The sequence below is a fragment of the Stegodyphus dumicola genome, chromosome 6 (genome assembly GCF_044657685.1).
Source record: "Stegodyphus dumicola isolate Sdum_Otavi_A_Nest chromosome 6, ASM4465768v1".
Taxonomy (NCBI): Eukaryota; Metazoa; Arthropoda; class Arachnida; order Araneae; family Eresidae; genus Stegodyphus; species Stegodyphus dumicola.
Window position 1 is genome coordinate 21,042,737 of NC_140773.1, and position 22,946 is coordinate 21,065,682.

Here is a 22,946-nt window from a genome sequence, read left to right on the forward strand (position 1 = left end):
GTATCCATGTTATAAACGAATTTTTATGTTTCCGCCATTTTCTACCCATATTGCATATCACAGGCTCGAGCATTGGAGATAATACATTTTTATTTCAGAGTTCACGTACCACCTCCGATGCCTTTTCATTTTTGCCTCCATTTCATTCATTATTTTATATATCATCTGTATATTCCATTTTTCATTATTAGTATGAGGTAGCGGATCCCATAACCGCCCTCTTTCACATCGTCCCTCCTGCCCTCGAGCTACCTCTTGCGATGACAATAAATTCATTTTTTCTTTTCATTTTTGCTTGATAACAACTTTTGTACCACGCCTAGTAATTGCTTCAACAGCTTTGATACATCTTGTTTATAGTAATTCGTTTCTTGGAAAATTAATGTTGATAGTTGTGAAGTAAAAATACACCGCTCCCAGTTTTATTTATTTATTATGTTCCTTCATTTTTACGTTTGAGTATTGTTTTTTTCTTTTTTTTTTTTTTTTTTTTAACAGGAAGAATTTAGTTTTACAAATTGGCAGCAGTATTTGCAAATTTTCACTTGCCTAGTTTCGTTGGTTTTACTGAACTATCATCCTCAGCTGCCAAAGCGCAAATGAACGAGATAAGATATGATAAGAATGGCTGGACAAGAATTCCAACTATTGATGAAACAAGAATTAAAACATAATTTCCTCAAAGGCTGAAGGCAAAGATGGATTGGGATTAGGGTCGTTAACTAGAAGAGAAAGATTATTTTGAATGTGAAACGCCTCTAGATAGTCTAGTTCACCAATGGAAGATGTTTTTTCAATAATTTTGGCTACAGAAAAAATTGAAAGTGTGATCTTCGGACCAACAACGCTGGGCAACAGAGAACTTTTTTCTAACATATGCCTCAAGTTCCTTAACGCGAAATTTTAAGGCTGTCTTAGTTTGGACAATGTAAATTAAACCGCACTGGCAAGCAATCCTGTAAATACCCCAGGAATTGATATCCGGAATGGGCTCCTTGAATATGGAACTCGAAATTTCATTGATAGGAGAATAAACAACCCGAAAATTAAATTTCTGTAAATACGTGCAATTTTTATAGCTAATTGAAAGAAAGGAATGATAACAGATTTCTTACAATCTCCTGAAACAAAAGTGTGCCTTTTGGTGTGTTGAGATGAGAGTGTTGAGATGAGAATTCTCATCTCAACACACCAAAAGGCACACTGATGCAGAACCTGACATAATTCAGTGTTCTACTAAGCAGTTTCAAATGTAAACAAATGAAGGCTACGTTAGGCTTAGTAGTATCTAAACAACTTTTAAATTGTTGATAACTCTAGAATTATTGCACGCAGATTAATTAAAGGCATAAAAACCTTAACCGGAACATAAAAACAACATAATTCGATCAGTTTTAAAGCAAAAAAATGCTCAATTTACTAACATATAAGAATAAAAAACCGAGCTCACCGAAAAGTGTAATAGAGAGATTATGTTTATATACTTTTGGTGCGGCCGATTGCAACCAAAAACCCGAAGTGCGTAACTACATGTTATAGAAGTCCCATGTACAAAACTTCAACATTCTTAGGGTAGTCATTGTTGAGTTATGCAAGATACATACATACGTACGTACAAATGTCGCAAAAAAGTCTCTTCTGAATCCATTTTACAGCCGTTTTGGGGAAAAAGAGTCCTTTATTCTGACCATACGTATAGACGTCACGAAAAAATATCGTTCAAATGCATTCAAGAGCTTTTAAAATGGATATTTTCTTTGAAATATGATACCCGAAATTTTTCGCGATTACAATAATTCCTTTATTTTGTACAAGGAAGCAAAAAAAAATTTTTTTTTTTTTCTTTTTTTCTTTTTTTTTTCCCTTTGCGATGTTAAACTGCAATCTTGAGTTCGCAGATAGCAAGATTCCTCCGTACGCCTTAAGTGCTTCGATGAAAACAATCACAGAATAGCGCTTAAAGATAACAAAGAGACCAAAAAGCTCACTTTCCTACAGAATAAAAGAAACTGTCACTTTCACTTTCCGTTTTTATTACATATTCGATAGCGATCTCCTTTAGTAAAAATTCTAGCGACGAGGCGACGAGATAAAATATTTATTGCTTCTCCTGCAGCATCTCTTTCTAAAGTTAATATAAATGCATTCGCTTTTCACATCTATCTAGGAACAAGTCTGGCCATATATTTATATTTTAGGACTTTAGTCCAAACACCACTATGCTGTTCTAGAATATATGTTTATGGAAGTATATTAGTATGTTTAATGCTGCACAAACAGTTTTAGAGAATAATTTGGCGAGAGAAGTTTCATATTTATATTTATTTTAAGATTGAAAGTTACTGAGAGAAAATTTTATACAGCTGCAGTAACGACTCATTGAAATAATTTGGAAAAACTTAAAGCTATTTATGCAATGAGATATATTCCAACTTATTAAAACTATTCCAAGATGTATTGAGGAAATCCACACTGTAAAATATTTTTACTTCCTTAAGTAGAGGAAGTAGTGTAGTCGCGAAATATTTTTCTTATCATATTCCAACGGAAACATCGAATTTGAAAACATCGATTGACGAAATTCAATGTGTCGAAAGCGCGACTTAGGATATGTATTAGATTTATATATAGCATTGTTTTAATGTAGGTATTTTGACACAAAATCGGACTTTTTATTAAATGACATATCCTTTTTTTTTCCCCATACTTCGATTCTACGATTCAAATTATGCCAAACTGCCAAGTTTTATAAAAATCGCACGAGTAGTTTTTAAAAAATTAGCTCTCAAAATTTTAGCTCATCTATGTTAATTGAATTTGGTATACATTTATTAATACCTGCTTTTCACATTTCGAAATTTAGGTTCATTCCAAATAATAATCGCTCATTTTTTATGATTTATTTTTAAAATTTTTATTTTATATAATTTTTATAAATTTTTCGAAAGCAATTTTGGATTATATCTATAATATTTTTACCATCATCTTAAAGTAGATGTATATCTAAGCATACCTGCAAAAAATTACAATTTTTTGCTCAATATTCCCGAAAATATATGTGAATTTATATATTGGCGCGTTCTGAAATTTGGCATATTTTGTTGAAAGCGACAATAACATCAAATGTGGTTTAGGTTTGGTTTGGTTTATTTAATTATGGCAAAGCACACTAGGGATATCTGCCTAAGAAATGTGGTTTAGGCATTTTGTTAAAATTATTTGAAAGAAGGAACGATGTGACTTCTTTTCTGCTCATGCACAATGTAAAAAGGTAGGAACGAAGTGAATTTTTTTCTGCTCCTGCACAATGGAAATCACCAAGTGAATTATTTTTGGCGCAAACTGGAAAAAATACGCCAAGATAAATTTGTGAATTCCTAGGTAAATTTCGCGCCAAATTTTACAAAATTTAATATTTAGGCATAATTTCAATTGTAGAATCGACATTGTAGAAAGAAATTGATATGTTATTTTAGAAAAAGTCCCATTTTGGGGCAAAAGACCTATATTAAAACTATGCTATATATAAATTTAATATGTAACCTAAGTCGCGTTTTCGAGGCATGAAAAACGCAATTTGAATTGCGTCGATCGGCCAAGTAGAACGGGAGCTATAGAACTGCCCCCTTTTTTTTCGCTGTGTATATACATACGTATATATATATACATACGTATATATATACGTAATCGCATAATTCGAAAACGTTTAGCCATAAAACATTGAAATTTTGTGTATAGGATTGCTATAACATCTAGTTGTGCAGCTATCTTTTTTATTACCCTTGCTTAAGAGTCCTTACCTGGCCGTTATTTTCGGAATTGTTGTTCGTAGGTATATACTTCCAGTTACATTGGTGTTTTAAATAAGGAAAATATTCAAGTTCGGACAATTTAAAATTTTAAAAACATTAGTTTTCGGCAAATAGCGAAATATAACTTTTAATGCTGTCTCGCGGTTTCTGTACTTATATTTGAGAAAGTTTTATACTCGTTGTGAAAAAATAAAATTATAAAAAGTTTGAATCCCGTGCGACAAAAAGTACCCGGGATATTTAATTTCAAAATTGCCCCCGTTTGATGTTTTTTGATGTCGTTTTCAACTTGATTGAAGTTCTCGTTGTTCCATATAAAATAATTCGAGGAAATAAGTTTAAATGAAGTACAGCTAAAAATGTGTATAATTTTATAGGCTGTATAAGGAAGACATGTGGTGTGCAGGCCAGATTTTTTTTCCGCCAGTTAGAAACATCTTTAGCGGACTCTTTCGAAATTTTTAACTTTTGGTTTACATAAAAATATTCAAGTATAACCAGTGCTTGAAACACAGTCATTTAATTTTTTTTCCAAGTGGGCATTGCAGGTGTTTATGTCTCAGCTTACTGCCATTTACCAGAGCATATGATATCTAATTTTTTTTTTTAATTTAATCAGTCTGTTAGTAATGAACATGCGCGATTTAAAGGCAAAATTTCATTTCTTAATAATTTCAGTCTTCTTATATTTAATAACATATCAAATTGACTTAGTTTAAAATATATTAAAGATGCACTACACAAAACTTGTAAATTTTAAGAAACCTTGAAAATTAATTGTAATTCTAAACAGATTAATAGAATGTATTTCGAATGCCACATGAGACATTACTCAGAAAGAAACCTCACCTTCTGTGATCCGTAATGAGAGCATCCCTCACTTATTCGACAAATTAGAAATCAAAAGACAAAGAAAAAAATGGTTGAATTCAGAATTCAAGCTTGTTTATTTGCAAATATACTTTGACTACTGTTAATATTGAACATCTATAAATTTATATTCATGCATAAATTTAATATATCAATATAACAGTCAATACACAAAGCTAAATAGTACATTACGTTTTAGAAGTCAAACAACAAAAATCAGCGTTATATTTGCAAATTTTTATTGTTTGACTTCTAAAATAATCGTTGCTCGCGTGTTATTTTAACTTAATGTACATTATGTATTTACAAATAAAAGATAAATTGAAAATAAACGTATTTTAATAATGGGCAACATGATAAAAAAATCTGATGTGTACACCACATGACTTCCTCGTATTGGAATATTAAATTGAAATATTAAATTATACGCATTTGTTCTTGCATTTCATTTAAACTTATTGGATTCAATTAAATCTACTTCGCGGACAGCGCATAAACCACAATAGAATAAATGCATTCTTTAAAATTCACTCTAGTATTTGTTTACCATAGCGACACTCTGGCGCTAGATTCACTTAACAGTATTAATAATTATATAACAGTTAACTTATATAATAATTATATAACGGGAACTAAGTCAACTGTTATATAATCCAATAATTATATCACAGTTAACGTATATATTTCGTTCATATTATAACTCATAATGCACAAAATTTATATCATTTAAAGAATAGAATTATCTAATCATTGCTACATGTTCTATTCAAATACTATAATAAAGCTAGAATGATGTATAAAAGAAATTAAGCAAACAAAACGAAAAAGAAACAGTTTTTCACAGACGACTGAGTATTTCTCATTTAATTAATTCAGTTCTCACTTCGCGAGAAGGCAAAAATACATAAAAACTCAAAATATCTATATTAAAAATTACGAAGTAAATCTCAAACACTTATTTTCTAGAAAAAATTCCAGAAAGAATTAAGCATGATTTCAATAATAAATGAATGCGTTATCTTTGTTGTTGCGAAGCTAAATTTCTCTAGATTGGCAACAAATCCACTAGTCTCCTGTTTCAAATGTAAACATCAATGACCGCCATTAAAAACAAGCTTAGCGGCAACTAAACAACTTTAAAATTGCTGATAATTCTAAAAATATTGCACACAGATTTACTAAAGGCATAAAATCCTTAACCGGAAGATAAAAACAACATAATTCAATCATTTTTAAAGCAAAAAAAATGTACAATTTACAAACATATAAGAGTAAAGAAACTGAGATCACTGAGCCGGGTAATAGAGTGGATATATATATAAATATATTTATATACGTTTGGTGCGCCCGATTGCAACCAAAATACAATGTGCACGTCTACACAGTCCTATATACAATATTTCAACGTTCTGAGGCTTCTCGTTTTTGAGTTATGCGAGATACGTACGTACGCACGTACGTACATACGTTCGTACAGACGCCACGAAAAATTCTCTTCAGAATTAATTTTAAAGCAGTTTTATAATTTTTTTGAAGGAAAAGAGTATTTTATTCTGTCCTTACGTACAAATATCACGCAAAAGCATCGTTAAATTGCATTCGATAGCGGTCAAAATGGATATTTTCGTTGAAATATGCTGCCTGAAACTTTTCGCGATTACAATACTTCCTTTTTATTTCGTACAAGGAAGTAAAAACAGTTGTAGAAAAGGTAGCTATACATTTAGTGCATTTCTTCTAGGTATAAAAGAACAATTAATATGTTTAAGCTAATGTATTAATTCTACTATTTTCGCATTTTTCATTCTGAACAAGATCATTAACATTTTTCTCTTCTAAATCTGTCGAATATGAGAACAATGTATAATTCAATTAAAACAATGAATCAAGCATATATACTTTTGTCTTCGGAAAACTAGAGCATTTGTTATTAAAATGTTAGTAATAGCTCATCAGTGAGTTGATGCAATCGAACAAACAGGACAAATGTATAACTAGCGACATGATGCAAATTTCCTTTCCTTCATCACTACGCTAGATTTTCCGTAATTTACCGTAAATTGTACCCAACTCTCGCTGAAATCTTCAAATTTAAGGGGAAAAAAAATTACGAGCTTTTCAAATAACTTCACTAAGCTCTTTTTTATTGACGAGCGATTTTTCAAAAGACCCTTTATTAGTTTTTAGCCTGTCATTTCGAGTTTTCGGATTTCTTAGGAGTTATGAAACTTGAAAAAGGAAATGCTGTTGTTTCATGTTGAATCTGATCTAATCTTCGCGTTGCTTTTCAAAAGTTTCAGTAGGGAAGTAAATTGAAAGTGTCTAAGATTTTAAAAATAGTACGTGAATGAGGCAAAGCAAAATCGTGTTTCTAATCATAAAATTATGACTAGAAAAATTAGAATGATAGAAGAATGAAATAATGTAATAAATTTTATTAATAACGTTTATATCAGAAACAGTTTACGCTTCAGTTTATATAAGTTTAGTATTGTATTTTTTAATACATAAGCCTGTAAATGTGAATTTTTATTTCCTTGTACGCAGTAAAGGAAAAATTTCGAGTATCATATGTTTGTAAGGATTATGTTGATTTTATTAACAGTTAAATTTCCTTTCCTACAGATTCTCAAATTCAACTTGTAAGGATTATGTTAATTTTATTAACAGTTAAATTTTAAGTGAAAGTTCCTTTCCTGTCAAATTCTTAACTTCAACTTACTACTTCTGGCCAGAACGTAGTTTTGGAATCTTGCTGAATATTTAATGAGGAGGAGCGGTATTTAAACCACGAAGTTACTTACTGAGTCGGAGAGAATCAGAGTTTCTGATTTAAGTGCGTCTGCCTTTTTGACCACTCTCTCTCTCTCAAAGCTGTTATTACGCTCGGCCATACTCAGGCCCTTGCTAAGCTTCGTAGTCAAATAAGTTAAGCAGCCAACTCGTTTTGAACCTTGATAACTTCGAGTATACTTCTTTAGTTAATCTTAGTTTTAGTTTAATTCATAGTCTTTTAAGTTCAAGCCCAAGTGCGGGCTTTGCTTGTATACTCCCAGGCGGAGTTTTGTTAAATTTTGTTGGAATAATAAAGGGTTAGTTACCCTTCTATCTTGTTGTTTCTTGTCACCGAACGCAAGCGATTATTCGCTTATCAGTTCTTAGATTCTTCACTTCCAACATTAACTTAAAATTCCAAAGTGAGGAACTCTACAAAGTTACCCTTTCCGGCTAGAACGTAGTTTTAGAATCACGTCTGAATACATAATGAGGAAGAGCGGTATTTAACCGCGAAGTTCTTCGGTCTTAGAGAGAGAGATACCAGGCATTCTGGCTGCACGCGTCCGCCTTTTTAGGCTACCCTCTCGTAAGCTATTATCACGCTCGGCCGTACTTTAGGTCCTTGATGGCTTCGCAGTCTATTAACATTAAGGGGCCAATTCTGTTAGGATTTTGATAGCTTCGGCTATACCTCTTTAGTTTAGATTAGTTTAGTTTAATTCTCAGTCTCTTAAGTTCAAGCAAGTGTCGGCTTTATTGTACAACTCCAAGACGGAGTTCTGTCAAATCTTATTTTGAATCATAAAGGGTTATTTTACTCTTCCATCTTGTTGTTTCCTGTCACACGAACTTAAGCTTACTAGTTTTTAGGATTCTTCAAATCTTAAGTTCTTAAGATTCTATGTAACTTAGAATTAACCAGCTAGGAACTCTACATGTTAACGGAAATATCCATTTCAACCGCTCTTGAAACCATTTGAACGATGTTTTTGCGTGACATTTGTACGTAAAGACGGAATAGAGGAATGACGTCTGTACGTACATATGTATGTATCTCGCATAACTCAAGAATGAGCAGCCGCAGAATGTTGAAATTTTGTACATGGGACTGCTATAATATGTAATTGTTCACCTCTCGTTTTGGTTGCAATCGGCTGCACCGTATATATTCCCACTCTGTTACCCGGTTCGGTGAGCTTAGTTTTCTTATTCTTATGTGTTGGTACATTGTGCATTTTTTGCTTTAAAGGTGATTGAATTATGTGGTTTTTATGTTCCGGTTAAGGTTTTTATGCCTTTAGTACATCTGTATGCAATATTTTTAGAATTATCAACAATTTTAAAGTTGTTTAAGTGCCGCTAAGCCTTTTCTTCATGGCGGCCATTGCTTGTTTACATTTGAAATAGCTGAGTATTGAATTTGTTGCCAATCTAGAGAGACGTAGCTTCGCAACAACAAAGATAAACGCCTTCATTTATTATTGCGATTTAAATCATGCTTAATCCTTTCTGGAATTTTTTCGAGGAAATATGTGTTTAAGATCTACTTAATTTTTAATAATTTAATTTTTAATAATTAGTAATTTAAGGTTTTTATGCCTTTAGTTAATCTACCTGCAACAGCTGTAGAATTGTCAACAGTTTAAAAGTTTAAGTGATGAGTTAAGCCTAATGAGCCGCCATTTGTTTACTTTTGAAACTTAATAGAACAGTGATTTAAGTCAGCTTCTGCATCTTTCTGCATCTGCATCATCATGTCTTTTGGCCGAGTGGAACTAAAAGTAAATTTTGGGTTTTGTGCGCCGCAAAATCTCCATTCTTGCCTGCTGGTCGAATCGCGTTTTTGCATAGAAACTCTAATTTAAATTGTAATTTCTTAAACTATATTTGATGTTTTATGTTTTTTCGTATTTTACAATTTTTAATGACCATGTTTTAAGCTTTGATGTATTTTTGCTTTACTGCGAAGGCGAAGCAAGAACACAATTAATTAAATGAGAAATGTATCTCTAATGAAATTCGAGAAAATAAGTTTAAATGAAATGCAGCAAAAATTTATATAATTTAATAGGCCATACAAGGAAGTCATGCGGTGTTCACATCAGATTTTTTGCAATTAATTTGCATTTTAAAACAAGAGGGAAGCAATTTGTTTTGCTTTCCGACAATGCCTTTGTCCTAGATTTGTTGAATTAGTAGAAATTTCATCTAATAACATACACACCTAAGTCTCCGGAAAGATTTTATAATTTAAAGTATAGGGGAATAATATGATAAGAAAGGGAATTTGAGTGTCTAGAAATCTTCATTTCATAAAACCAGTTGTCATTAATCACTCGCAATTGAGCATGTTCGGATTTAATAAATTACAGACGCATGATTGTGTTAACTTTCCTAACTTTCATTCAAGTTAATGTAAAATTTGCAATTTAATGTATAAAGCGGTGCGAGAGGTATTTTTTAATGTTATCTAGTTAAAATGTAATATATTTTAATATATTTTCCTTTACTAAAATGCTTTCTTCAAAATTGGTATCAATCTGAAACAGCGTAAAGCATATGAGGGATTTGCGAAATTGGTTTTAATGGCTATTAAAAAGAAACAGTATAGAAGAATGCTAATTATAAAGGTGATTGCTGAGAAAAAGTAGGAATTTCCAATTTTTTCTCATCAAAGATCTAATTATTATATTTAAATCATAACTAATGAAGAACATTTTACGAAAATGCTGACAACTTAAAACTCTTGTATTTGAGAAAAAAAAAAAATATTGGTGACTTTTTGACTACTGTCAAAGACATAGGAGATTTTTAATTGCATTTTCATATTTCTCTGAAACCGATCTTTTGTCCAAAGCCAAGAATTATTTGAACATAAATAACCAAGAATATTGTAAAAAATTTAATCACGAATTTTTTTTTAATTTCTTGATTTCCAAAATGTTTTGATTAACTTGTTCAAAATTTAACCAAGAAACTGTAAGCAAGAATATTGTCAAGCCAACAATATTGTCCAAAATTTTACTAAGATTTTTTTCAAATTTTTGACACCAAGAAATTTTTAAAAAATTATTGCCTACCAAATTCTTTTGCTTAAGAATATTGTCAAAATCAATCCTTTTTTAGAAAACCCAGTTCATAAAAATGAATACAATAAACCCTCGTTTGAAGACCACCTGTGAAAGTGATTAGTATTTATAGAATATAAATAAACGTCAATATTCATAATGTTGTTATTGTTATCTAAGAGGACTGTTCACTCAATTGAAACCATAAAATATGTATTGAGGCACAAACACCATAACGTATGGATTAAAGCGAATTTCATCACCAAAATAAAATATTTCCTACTAAACAAATCAATGAAAACTATTTTTATGAAAAAAAGATAAAAAATAATTTATAAGTTTTGTTTTTTACAGCATTATTTTATGCTGATCTTTATAAATACAAATAGTTCATAATATTGTTAATGTAAGAACATCAACTACCGATATAACACACGTCATAAGAATTTCTTGTTACAAATTGAGAAGATTGGTAATCATCGGCAGTCTTTTCTTCTCAGAGACGACCACCTCTACCCGCCCGTTCTCTAAAAAAAAATGGCCTTGAACGGAGAAGGATTATCGTCTTACAGACTATCGAACTGCACTCAAAATGACTGGCGGCAAGCTGAAAATCTTCTAACTTCTCATCATCATCTGGTCTGATCTGTACGCAGGCAATCTATTGTCTCAAAAGAGCTATTCCATAAGATATGATTCTTTATTTTGTAAGGCAACCAGCGGCCGAGCGGTAAAATCGCTGAATACTGGTAGTTCTGACCTGGGTTCTAAAGCAATGGGCTGGCTGCATGGCAGTTTTGTGGCTTTCCCATGTGTAATGTGTATACGAGCCGGTAGTTCTTAGATAGTCCTTCTCTCAGGAATCCCTCCTCTTAGGCAAGCAGCCCTAGTTTGCCTTGCCATAATCAACTAAACCAAAACCAAACTTTATTTTGTAAGGAAAACTAGAAATGGATCATAATTATAATTTAACAAAGAGGCTTTACCTAATTTAGCTTAAAATATTTTAGCTTGAAGTAGTAAAAATCATAACTGATGTATACAGTTCTGGTAAGTTTTCTGCAAAAATTGTCGTAGATCTTTTTTGCATTTTATTGAGACATAAGAAAAGTTGAATAGATTTTTCTTTCTTCTATATCTTTCTAAACAAGGGAGCAAATGTTCTCGAATCCTTTTCCATCAACATTTTTATACTTCTGAGCTGATGTGAGACTACGCATGGAGCGTCTTCCGTATTCTTCCACGGTGAATTTGACAACATTTGTGCCTGCTGGGTAAAAAATGCATGTTTCGAATTCTACCGCCTTTTAAATGGCTTCACCTAGACTTGGCAAATGCCCCTGAGAATTCGTTACGACTTCCATGTCCTCTAGTATGAAACGCCATCTGTCGCGAACGACATGTGACGTCAGAACGTACCTTTTCACGTTCCATTTGAGACCCTTTCGTCTACAGATCGATCGAATCGAATCGAAAACATCATCGGAGAGCGTGGATCCCTACGAATAGGAAGGCCTTGCCACGCTCCGAGATCGACCCCCCCCCACTACCCCATTCTCTTTCCTGACCTGTAATAAAATGATGCCGAAAAACAATATTCGTATGGGATAAAGACTTTCAAAACAGGACATCTGAGACCTTCATGGAATAAGTATTCGCTTCAGGTAAGCGGAAGACCTCGTTATTTTCCTGTTGGAGAGTAATACAAAGGAGAATTTATTCGAAATACCCAGGAAAAGAAGTTCGGAAAATCGTTTGTCTAACTCTGTCAACATACTCTTTTGGGCATAGTTAAATGGAAGAAAATGTTAAAGAAAACTTTAAGGCTTGGGGCTATTGAAATGCGCTTAGTCCTTGCCAAAGAAAAATTTTATTTAAAGTTTTAAAAATTTTAAACCTTGCATAATCATGATATTATTCATTGTAAGAAAGCTGCGTATGTGTCAACAAGCTCAAAATACTGGATCTTTCAAATTTTTCCGCTCCTTTAAAGAGGAACGTGTACAACTTTAAGATGCTTCAGATTCTTTCAAACTAGTTTATAATAAAAAGTAGAATATGGTTTTATGAAACGTTACCTAAATTTAGCTAAATTAAACGTTAGGCAAAATTTCTGAAATTCCCTGTATAATTACATGAATTAATATGAATTTCTGAGTTCAGAAGAAAGATAAGGTAATCTTTTGAGATTTGTAAGGATTACGAAGAAACTTTTCACTAAATCATTGACCTTTTGCTCTCTCTGCCCTATACACACGCATTTTTCAAGCAGTTCTGTTAAGAAAACGCATGCTTTAACTCCATACACTTCGTGTACATTTTCTTCGATGTACTTGATGCGAAAAGCTATAATCCGGAATGGTAATATACGCCTTTTTTTATCTCAGCGGATAATACAAATTCGCACGCATTAATTTGTATAAATTCAAGAAATAAAATTTAAATCAAGCATTAAATTTGTTTTAATTAATAAGCATTTAATTTGCATAAGCGTAAGATTTAGGATTTGGCTTGCAAAGGATATCCTGCTCTCGGCTAATATTATTGTTGAGTTAATGATTAAGGGAAAGCACGTTAAGACTAGCAGGACTTTACGGAAACTGGCTCATATTCAAATTACATACAGAACAAGCTGTGAGAGTAGCTGTACAACTAGGCCATAGAAAATGAATCCATATCGAAATACCAGTATTCAACAGTCTTATCCAGTTTAATAATAGCAGGTGTAGTTAATGTTAATCAAGTTAAATCTTAAAAGATTTGAATCTAACTTATTATCATCCATCACTCTAGTTAAGCTTTAAATAAATAAACTGTGTTACAATATAATTTAATTATGAAAAAAATATATCACATTATTAAGGTGTTAACTTCGAACTGCAACTAAACTCACTTACAGTAAACACTTTCACTAATTAGCATGGCCCACCAGCGGCCGAGCGGTAAAGTCGCTGAACACTGGTAGTTCGGTCCGAGGTTCGAATCCCGCGAACGGGCGGGCTGCATGGGCGTTTTCGTGGTTTTCCCCATGTGTAACGTGTATACGAGCCAGTTTCCCTTAGAAAGTCCTCCACGAAGGCATCCCTCCCCTTAGGCAGATAGCCCTAGTGTGCTCTGCCATAATTAAATACACCACACCACTAGTTAGCAAATAGAAGAAAAAAAGCAGATTGTCAGAAGTACTATTCTGTATTCACGAAAGGCTTTGAATTATTTTTGTTCTCCAATTTCCAAGCTATTTTATGTTTTTACCTCATTTAGGTAATCTGGAGTGATCCCATATCCAACATTTTTTTTTTTTTAAAGAAAGAAAGAAAGTTAAAACGTTATGAACGAGTTGAAGAAATTAAAATGTTACGAAATTTATGTAAGACAATTTATGTAAACAATTTAAATGAAGTTTTGTTTAAATTGCAGTTTCCTTCGTATAATGTAATATTAAAGGTCTGAAGAGCGTGAAGTTTTGCCGGAGAAATAAGAGTCTATTTAACATTGAGATAAATGGCTAATCTCGTTGAATTGGCAGGATATCGCCATATCACAATGATTTGGCGACTAATTTTTACCTTTACCTTGGCGAAAAATGGTCAAAATTCGCCAAACTTCGCTGCATATTTTTCCGGTCCCTGCATAACTGTAATTGCTATTGTAATTGAATAACTGTAATTGATCCCTAGATGTAAGTTTGTAACCGTATCCTGCCCTCATATGCCTTTCAGTAGAGGTTTTTCGGCAATCGGGGGAAAACTCTATAAGACCGGGAGAGCATCAGTTTTGGGATTTACTACGGAATACTGAGGTATCTCTGTGTGAGCTTCGCTCATTAGATACACTTCCCATTGCTTGTGTTTGACGTTCTTAGTAGTCCTTAGTGTAACTACTAATTGTACTCCGTCATACTGAGAAGAGCTGTACGAGTAATTTTGTGGAAAGTTCCCACAACTGTAAAGTGTTCCGTTTGGTAAAATAAATTTTATCAAGCTATCATCGGTTCTGTGTGCATTCAATCTATTACGAATCTAACATGCAACAATAATGTGCTAGACAATTTAAAATGAATTGTACAGACTGCTTAAACTACTTTAACTACCTATTTCGGAAGTAAAGATTTTTTTTTTTTTTTTTTTCCAGTAGAGGTAAAAAATATCGCTGAACATAAACTATAGTTAGAATTTTCAACGTTACTGTAAACTTCATCATGATAAATTGGAATTCTCGCTACCAAATAACCCATCATTCAAACAGTTATTAATGAAAAGAAACTCACCTCTTATTATATACAAGACCTGATCGAAAAATACGCAAACAAATTGGTAGTATTTTATAATCTTTTGATAGCTACATTCTTTCAAGAAAAACCCTAGTCGAAATGTTCTTCACTGCATGTTTTAAAAAATGTAGAATTCATAAAGAGTAACACGTTTTTAGTGCTTCCAATTAATAAATAATTAAAATGCATATAACTATACATTCATTGTGTATTATTTGCGAAATTTTTTTTATCGGGCATTAAAATTTAATCCATTTTTAATTAAATGTACGAAATTATTTTATTCCGTTTTGAATACAAATACTAAATAAAACGCACTTGATAGTTGTCTTTAATATAATCATTAAACTGTAAACTTTTCTCCCAAAACTTTGCCTTCAGTAATTTAAGCTTTAATTATAGTCGGTACTTTCTTATTTGTTCATCAAATGTGCATGTTACTTTTAATTAATTTTACAACGAGATGTTTAAAACGAAACATCATTTAGTCACTTAGCAACTAGTTTAAAGTAAAATAGATCTCGTAACATGAATTTATACAAATAAATTGGAAAAACTTTGGCATATAGAATGCAAAAGCAAATATATACAAAATTACGTGTTATTCCGTAGAATAAAAACTATCAGGAAACGATCTGTGTTTTACTTGCTGAATAAAAGAATGTTTATTTGCACTGGCAACAGCCAATTGTGGCATCAGGAGGAAAAGAAATTCAAAAATGGATTAATTCTTCAACTATTAAAAAAATCAGGAAAAATTAATAACATAATTTGATAGGATACCTGTTAGAAATAAAAAATGTTAATTTTAAGAGTTAGCAGCAACACAAAAACAAATAATTAAGTAAATAACTAATGAAGATCTTTGGAAATAACACCCGTTTTGGGAGAAAGCTCACCACATAGAAAACATGCGTCCAATATGTGCATCAGGAATAAATCTGAAATGTAATGTCAGTTATGACAATGAATTACGATTGTATGAATCTTACGGAATGTAAGGATTTTTACTCATAGGTCGTATTATCTTATTATTAATTAGACAGAATTATTATTATTATTCTATCTCGGATTAACGAGATAGAATAAGGCTGGGAGAGTTGAGGAATGTGGTTGATGTAGTCGGGCTATCGACCAAAGATGGATTGGAACAGCATGGCAAAGTAATTGTTCTAGTACCATTTCACCTAAGGCAAAATTCGACGATATGAGCTTATTGGATGGTCATGTTGAACGTCATAATAAAGTGCTTGTGAAAAGTTCAAGAACAAAAACAATTATACTGTTTTCGTCTTTTATGGACATATGACGCAGTCTACAAATATAGATATATAGATATGCCTTTATGGATATATTCATCCCAGCTGTTCCGAGATGACTTCAGAAAGGGCATTACTTTTCGGAAACGATTTCTTCACCAGCCAGTCACCAGTGAGCATCCCCAGTACTATCTACAGTAGTGTCTGCGCCAATCAAAGTTGAATATTTTCATCTTCAGTGACGGGACACGTTTCGCACTAGACATCATCGACCCATGTTTACACGTCTGGAGATAGAGCCTCCATCAAATGAGATTTTTTATTGCGTAACATCCTTGATTTCCCATACTTGAGCTGAGTATCTGAAGAACCCCGTCGTATAGCTAGATATCCTTGGTAGTCCTGATGCGAACTTTTGGCAGCATATCTACAACATATTGTACTGACGATGTTTGAGACTAAATTCGTTACTGCTCTTATCTCACCATTCTCAGACATATTTTAACAAGACAGCATATAACCGCTTTCTCAGGGCTAACTTCGTAATGTTGATGTACTTGCAATCAAACCCTCACCAAACCTATCTCTGACCTGTCATGGTTGGTAGAGGAGTGAAAAGTTCATCTTGGAATTTGAAGTGTCTAGCTACTTGCACTACAATCAGTACTTTGCATCTGAAGACACTGCTTGTATAGTCTATAAGTATTGTATACCAGCTAATTGCTTTTCACTTATCCCCACTTGGCAATACAACATATTGATTTCTTACACTTTTGCAACTGTTGCATTCGAATAAAAGATGATATTAATCTAGGATCATAATAATTACTTTTCTTTTTTATTTACATTGCATGAACTAACTCCCAACACACTTGGATGATTTTTTTTAAATGCTTCATCGTACTGGAAACAATAATGTGTAACCATTAGGTACATAAAACTGATAGGTAATACTAGCTTTTGGAAAATTTTTAGCAGGAATTGTAGAAATATCTAGATTTTTGAAACATTAACGTGAAAAATGTGAAATAGTTTGCTATTATCAGAAACATGTGTAATTTAAGGAGCCATTGACAAAATTCGAATACAGCGTTACCCAAACGCCATGACTGCTTATCATAATTTATGTTTGTGTTCAGCAGTACACGCCAGACTTATATTACTCATCGTACTTCAAACGAACAAATGTATTTGACATGACTGAATTGCAGCGACATTAAACTGAATAGATTTGGGCGCTGCCCCAATATTTTTTAATCCATCATAAATTTTTGTTCCACAAATTAAAACTTGAACTATAAATCTGTAAGAAGCGTCACATAACTTCTCATTTTACAAGTGATGCGTGCGAAGAGAACAAATATGTGAAAATAGTTTTCTTATTTTCATGCTAATGGATTAAATATTATGGTAATTAAAATTCGCTATTACCAGACAACTTATTCATTGTTTGGTTATTTGTGATTCTTTTATAGGGCTAAAATTATTTTTCCGATTACTAATGACTTTAAGGAATTCCAGGCTTTCGGAAAGTTTTCTAAATGTTCTTTTCTGAGCTTAACAAATTTTAAATGGCCATAAAGTTTCATAAAATTCTTTCACTTCGTTAGATGTTCCGCACAGATGAGTGTAATTCCAAATTTTAACAGCATTTTCCAATTTTTTAAATTTGAATGGCATTTTATAGGTTTCTTTAGATCGTAGGCCCTTAGTTAAGTTTATTTTAGACATGTTTTACACATACATTGTTCTAATCAGGCAACAAAAACAGAAGAATAGGGTATCTACTGGGTTTAACAATTGTTATCCGCAATAAAAAGTAAATTATATTTTTCAAAGAATTATACATCTGAAAATAATACCAATAAAATTCCTTAGTTATAAATTTAACTTTTTATAAAAAACAAAATATGCGATAAATATGTGATAGCACTATAAAAATATGGAACATTTTTGCTGAATTAATTCCTTTTACATGCCTTAAAAATATGCGTGTGTGTGTGTGTGTGTGTGTGTGATTATGGCAAAGCCTCTTAAAAATATGAATTTACTGCTGTAGTTCATAGTAACTTTATGAAAATTCCTGCACTATTTAGATATTTTGGCTATAATTTAGGTTAGCGGAAAAAAAAGCCCTATTTGATAAATAATAATGCATAATATAATATTAAATACTATTTATTAAATAATAATTAAAATATTGCATTATTTAATAATAATGCAATATTTTAACTTTTATGCAACATGTGAAATTAAGAATTTTTTCTTCTCATGTTAATAACTTTCAGTTTTCAGGTAAATAATCGGCAAAAGGGGTGACTTTGTGACGGACTTTCTAAGAGAAACTGTCTTATACACACGTTTCACACGGTGAAAACCATGAAATCGGCCATACGGCCAGCCCGTTTGCTAGCTAGGTCGGAATTACCAGTATTCAGCGATTTTACCATTCGGTTGCTGCCCACCAGAGGCCGAGCGGTAACGTCGCTGAACACTGGTAGTTCGGTCCGAGGTTCGAATCCCGCGAACGGGCTGGCTGCATGGGTGTTTTCGTGGATTTCCCCATGTGTAACGTGTATACGAGCTAGTTTCCCTTAAAATGTCTTCCACGAAGGCATCCCTCCCTTAAGGCAGATGACCATCAAGTGCTTTAATCTAATAAACCAAACCATTCGGCTGCTGGTAAGCACGTGTTAAAGAGAAAGGAACTCACCAGTGTGAAACTCAAAATTAGGAAAAATAGCAACTTTATGTTTCGCACAGATTTTAACTTAAAATCTGCTCCAAACATAAAGTTGCTGTATTGCCCAATTATTATTCTTTGGTAAGAAGGTAATATTAATTGAACATGGTTCTTTTCGAATTGGGAATTTGATTTAACTCCATGGTTATGAGACTCCTGGCTGAATTTGAATGTTTTCAGAGCAAGGATATTTGATGCACATGTGTATTTTTAAATGAGCTATGTGAAGTTTATTGATGTAAATAAATTCACATTTCCACAGAATGTTCTTCAAAGAATTCTTTTGTACAGTTAATGGTGATTAAATTTTAACATTTGTAGTTGATTCTCAAGAGGAAGAACTGGTTAAGTCATTGTATTTAAAATAATTCACCTATTAAACATTATTAAATTGTGATTTGCAGAACTTAATTTATAAGTCAAGGAAGTGACCCTGCTAATGGATTTGTAAAGAAAGATAAAAGAAGTCACGTAGCTCGACTAGTATATGATTATAAACCCTTACGCTTACTTTAAATTGCTTTTTATGCAGAGAAAACACTCATGCTGTAGAGACTGAGTTTTTTCGCAAGTATGCAAAAGAATGGATTGAAGAAGCCTTTTTTCCACCTAAAATAATTACAGGGAGAAAGTTCGAGGCTCTTAAAATCGAAGTAGCGAAAAAGCTAACACGGTTTATAATGACCCAAATGAATAGGCAACTCTTCGCCGAATAATAGCACATGTCGAGAGAAAGACGACGCAAATTTACTTTTCGGAGACACTTTTTCCAGAAAAAGTGCCAAGAGACCGGTAATGGCCACGAATATTAAGTTTCCGCGCTAAAATGCAATCTTTTCGTGGAATACTTTCCTTTTTTTTAAGTGGGAAGAGAAATTTCTCTTTCCAGAACGCCAATGAATATTCTAAGATTCAATCCAAAATTTTTTATCGTTATTAAATATAGCACGTTTATAGTAACAAAAAAGAAAGAGGATGAAATAATATGCTCTGGGTTTCGGGTAATATAATTAAGCCAAAGTGTAATATTCTTCTGTAGGGATTTAATTTAATTTAATTTATGATTAGAAGAATATAATTATCATACAAAGCAAATAAAGATACCTTGGGAACTATTTTGAAAAAAATATATTTTCATAAATTTTTAATTGGGAATAGTAATAGAAAACTGCATTGAAAACACTGCTGTATCCATTTTTCAATTGCCTTTTAATGTTATTTACCAATAAGGTTAATTTAAAATATTAAAGTTGAGAAAAATTTGGAGTCCGCTTATGGACTCGATTTGTAGTAGCTTTTGTATGGGATATCTAGGTAGGATTTTATCAGTTTTGCCTTAGAAATTTTAAATATGAGCCTGTTTTCTTTAAAAATTCTATACGAAGACATTCCTTTAATGGAAGTTAGTCCGCATCTGCTTTGCAGGTTTTCTAAGTGTTTCATATGCCGTAATTGTTATGTGAAAAAATTACTTTGCTGAATTATTTTTGGCTTTTTTAATGTGTTTCCAAATAGTAAACCACGAAAGAAATTTTAAATGTTAATAATCTAGCAAACGAATCTTTGAATATAGATTCTTTAACTAACTTAAAAATTTGATTATCATGTTTAGAAGTATGAAGTAAATCAATTAATACAGAAAGGAATATTGCAATTTACTGTTTATACATCATTAAAAATTGAAAATAATTAGTGTTTAAAATAATTTTCAAAAGTTAAGAGGCAGAGAGTTATTGGTTAACTCGGTGGTTAATGAATTAAATAGAAATTGCAAGATACCGTATGGCTAAATCACATAACTATAACGACATAATGCGCCATAAGAACCTTTCGGATTTTGTTTAATTATTATTAAGATTTTAATTTGATCAGACTATTTAAAAAAATGTGCAGCTTAAATAATTTATTTTCTCTCTTTCATTTTAAAATGTCTACCGGGAGCTTACGTTATTCAAATTCTACTTAAAATAATCTATAAGTGCTAATACTTTTTTTCAAATGGCTGCTCTTGTATGATTGAATATGGTACATAAGTTTTTTTAACTTGCTGCTAATAATATTTATTATAGTTTACATATTAATTTTCCTATTTATTAGAGTTTACATATTAAAATTTATTATAGTTTACATATTAATTTTCATATTTATTATAGTTTACATATTAATTTTCATATTTATTATAGTTTACGTATTAATTTTCATATTTATTATAGTTTACGTATTAATTTTCATATTTATTATAGTTTACATATTAATTTTTATATTTATTACAGTTTATATATTAATTTTCATATTTATTATAGTTTACATATTAATTTTCATATTTATTATAGTTTACGTATTAATTTTCATATTTATTATAGTTTACATATTAATTTTCATATTTATTACAATTTACATATTAATTTTCATATTTATTAGAGTTCACATATTAATTTTCCTATTTATTATATTTTACATATTAATTTTCATATTTATTATAGTTTACATATTAAAATTTATTATAGTTTACATATTAATTTTCATATTTATTAGAGTTTACATATTAATTTTCCTATTTATTAGATTTACACATTAATTTTCCTATTTATTAGATTTTACATATTAATTTTCATATTTCCTATAGTTGACATATGAATTTTCATTGGGCAATTGATAGCAAATAAATGTTAGTTTTCTAAATAGTATTGAAAAATTTGGAAGAAAACTGGTTTCTCTTTAGAAATGTTTCCAAACTCTTAAAAGCAAAAAATTAAATAGACTTTCTTCTTTTATAGGTGTTAAGAATACCTTTTTCCTTTCATCATACCAAAACAAGAAGATCCCAACATCATGAGTAAGAGAAGATAGTTCTAGGCATCTTTTAATAACTGCATTAATTACTTGCCAAGATTTCTGGTAAAGGTTTGACAAAAGGAAAACAGAGAGGTATGTAAACACAAGACATATTTATTCCACAGAGGGCATTTTTTAATCATTCCTATTGCATTTTAATATGTCCAATTTGAAAATAAGTAGCTGTGTGTCATATGCCTTGTTATTTAAGTTATTTAAAAATTTAAAAAATGCTTATTTTTATATTTTAGTTTATATCTAAATGATATACTTTATAAAACAGCAGAAAACCAAATTTTTTTTCTTTGTTCATTTGAGGCTTAAGAAATTGTCTCTGTTAATTTTCAGAAAAAAAATGGCAAAATATTAATCACAGAGGCACACTGACATTGTTTGCTGAAATAGAAACCTTCACAATAGTCTCACGATGGCAGATTCACCTTAATCTTTACAACTTCAGTTTGAAAACAATAACTTTCCTAGAGGTCCGTTTCGCACTGTCATCATAGGATAATGCTATGGGAATAAGATCTTAGTTTTTATTTATTAATAATCAAAGTACCTGACTAAACCCTATTGGTAAAGCCAGAGTATAAACTGCTCCACTGGTATGCTGTAAGAAGGATGGCTTTTATTTATCTTATCCCTTGAAATAATACGTTATAACACATATTCAAGGCTTAAATTCTGCCAGAGGCCGGCTGAGTTTTCTTTGGTTTTGAATTTAATTGCAAGTCCACTCGGAGCCCTAAATAGAAACGAAGTCCGATATTTTATGTCTTTTATTTAACTATTTCTCATGAATGTAATAATTTATTAAATTTTAATGTATACATTTTATTTATGCATTTACATATCTCTATATTTAATTGAATTTTAATTTTAATTATTACTTTCCCCCCCCCTTCTTCTTGGGGGCCTACCGTAGGGCTCCAATTCTGATTTTAGAAATTATGCCCTGTGCGCAGCAGATCACTGGCATAAGGGTGTCAAAATTTTGACGAGGTTGCTAGTTCAAAATTAAAAATTCATCTTAATAAGGTGCGAAAACTAGATTTCTGCTTTCGAGAACACTAGCTAGCCTGCATAAAAGTGTTATCCTCTTTATGAGTGTGTATGTTTGTGAAAAAAATCTTAGTTATAGTGTTCAAGCAATGTTTTGAATGATTAATACCAGTCTGAATAACTTTATGAATATCTTTTATATTAAATTATATATCTTGACTAATTTCTCTTAAAACTCGAAATTGCTAATTTAATATTAAAATCATTTATGTTGCTTGTAATAAAATATGCGAAAAGCAGGTGTAT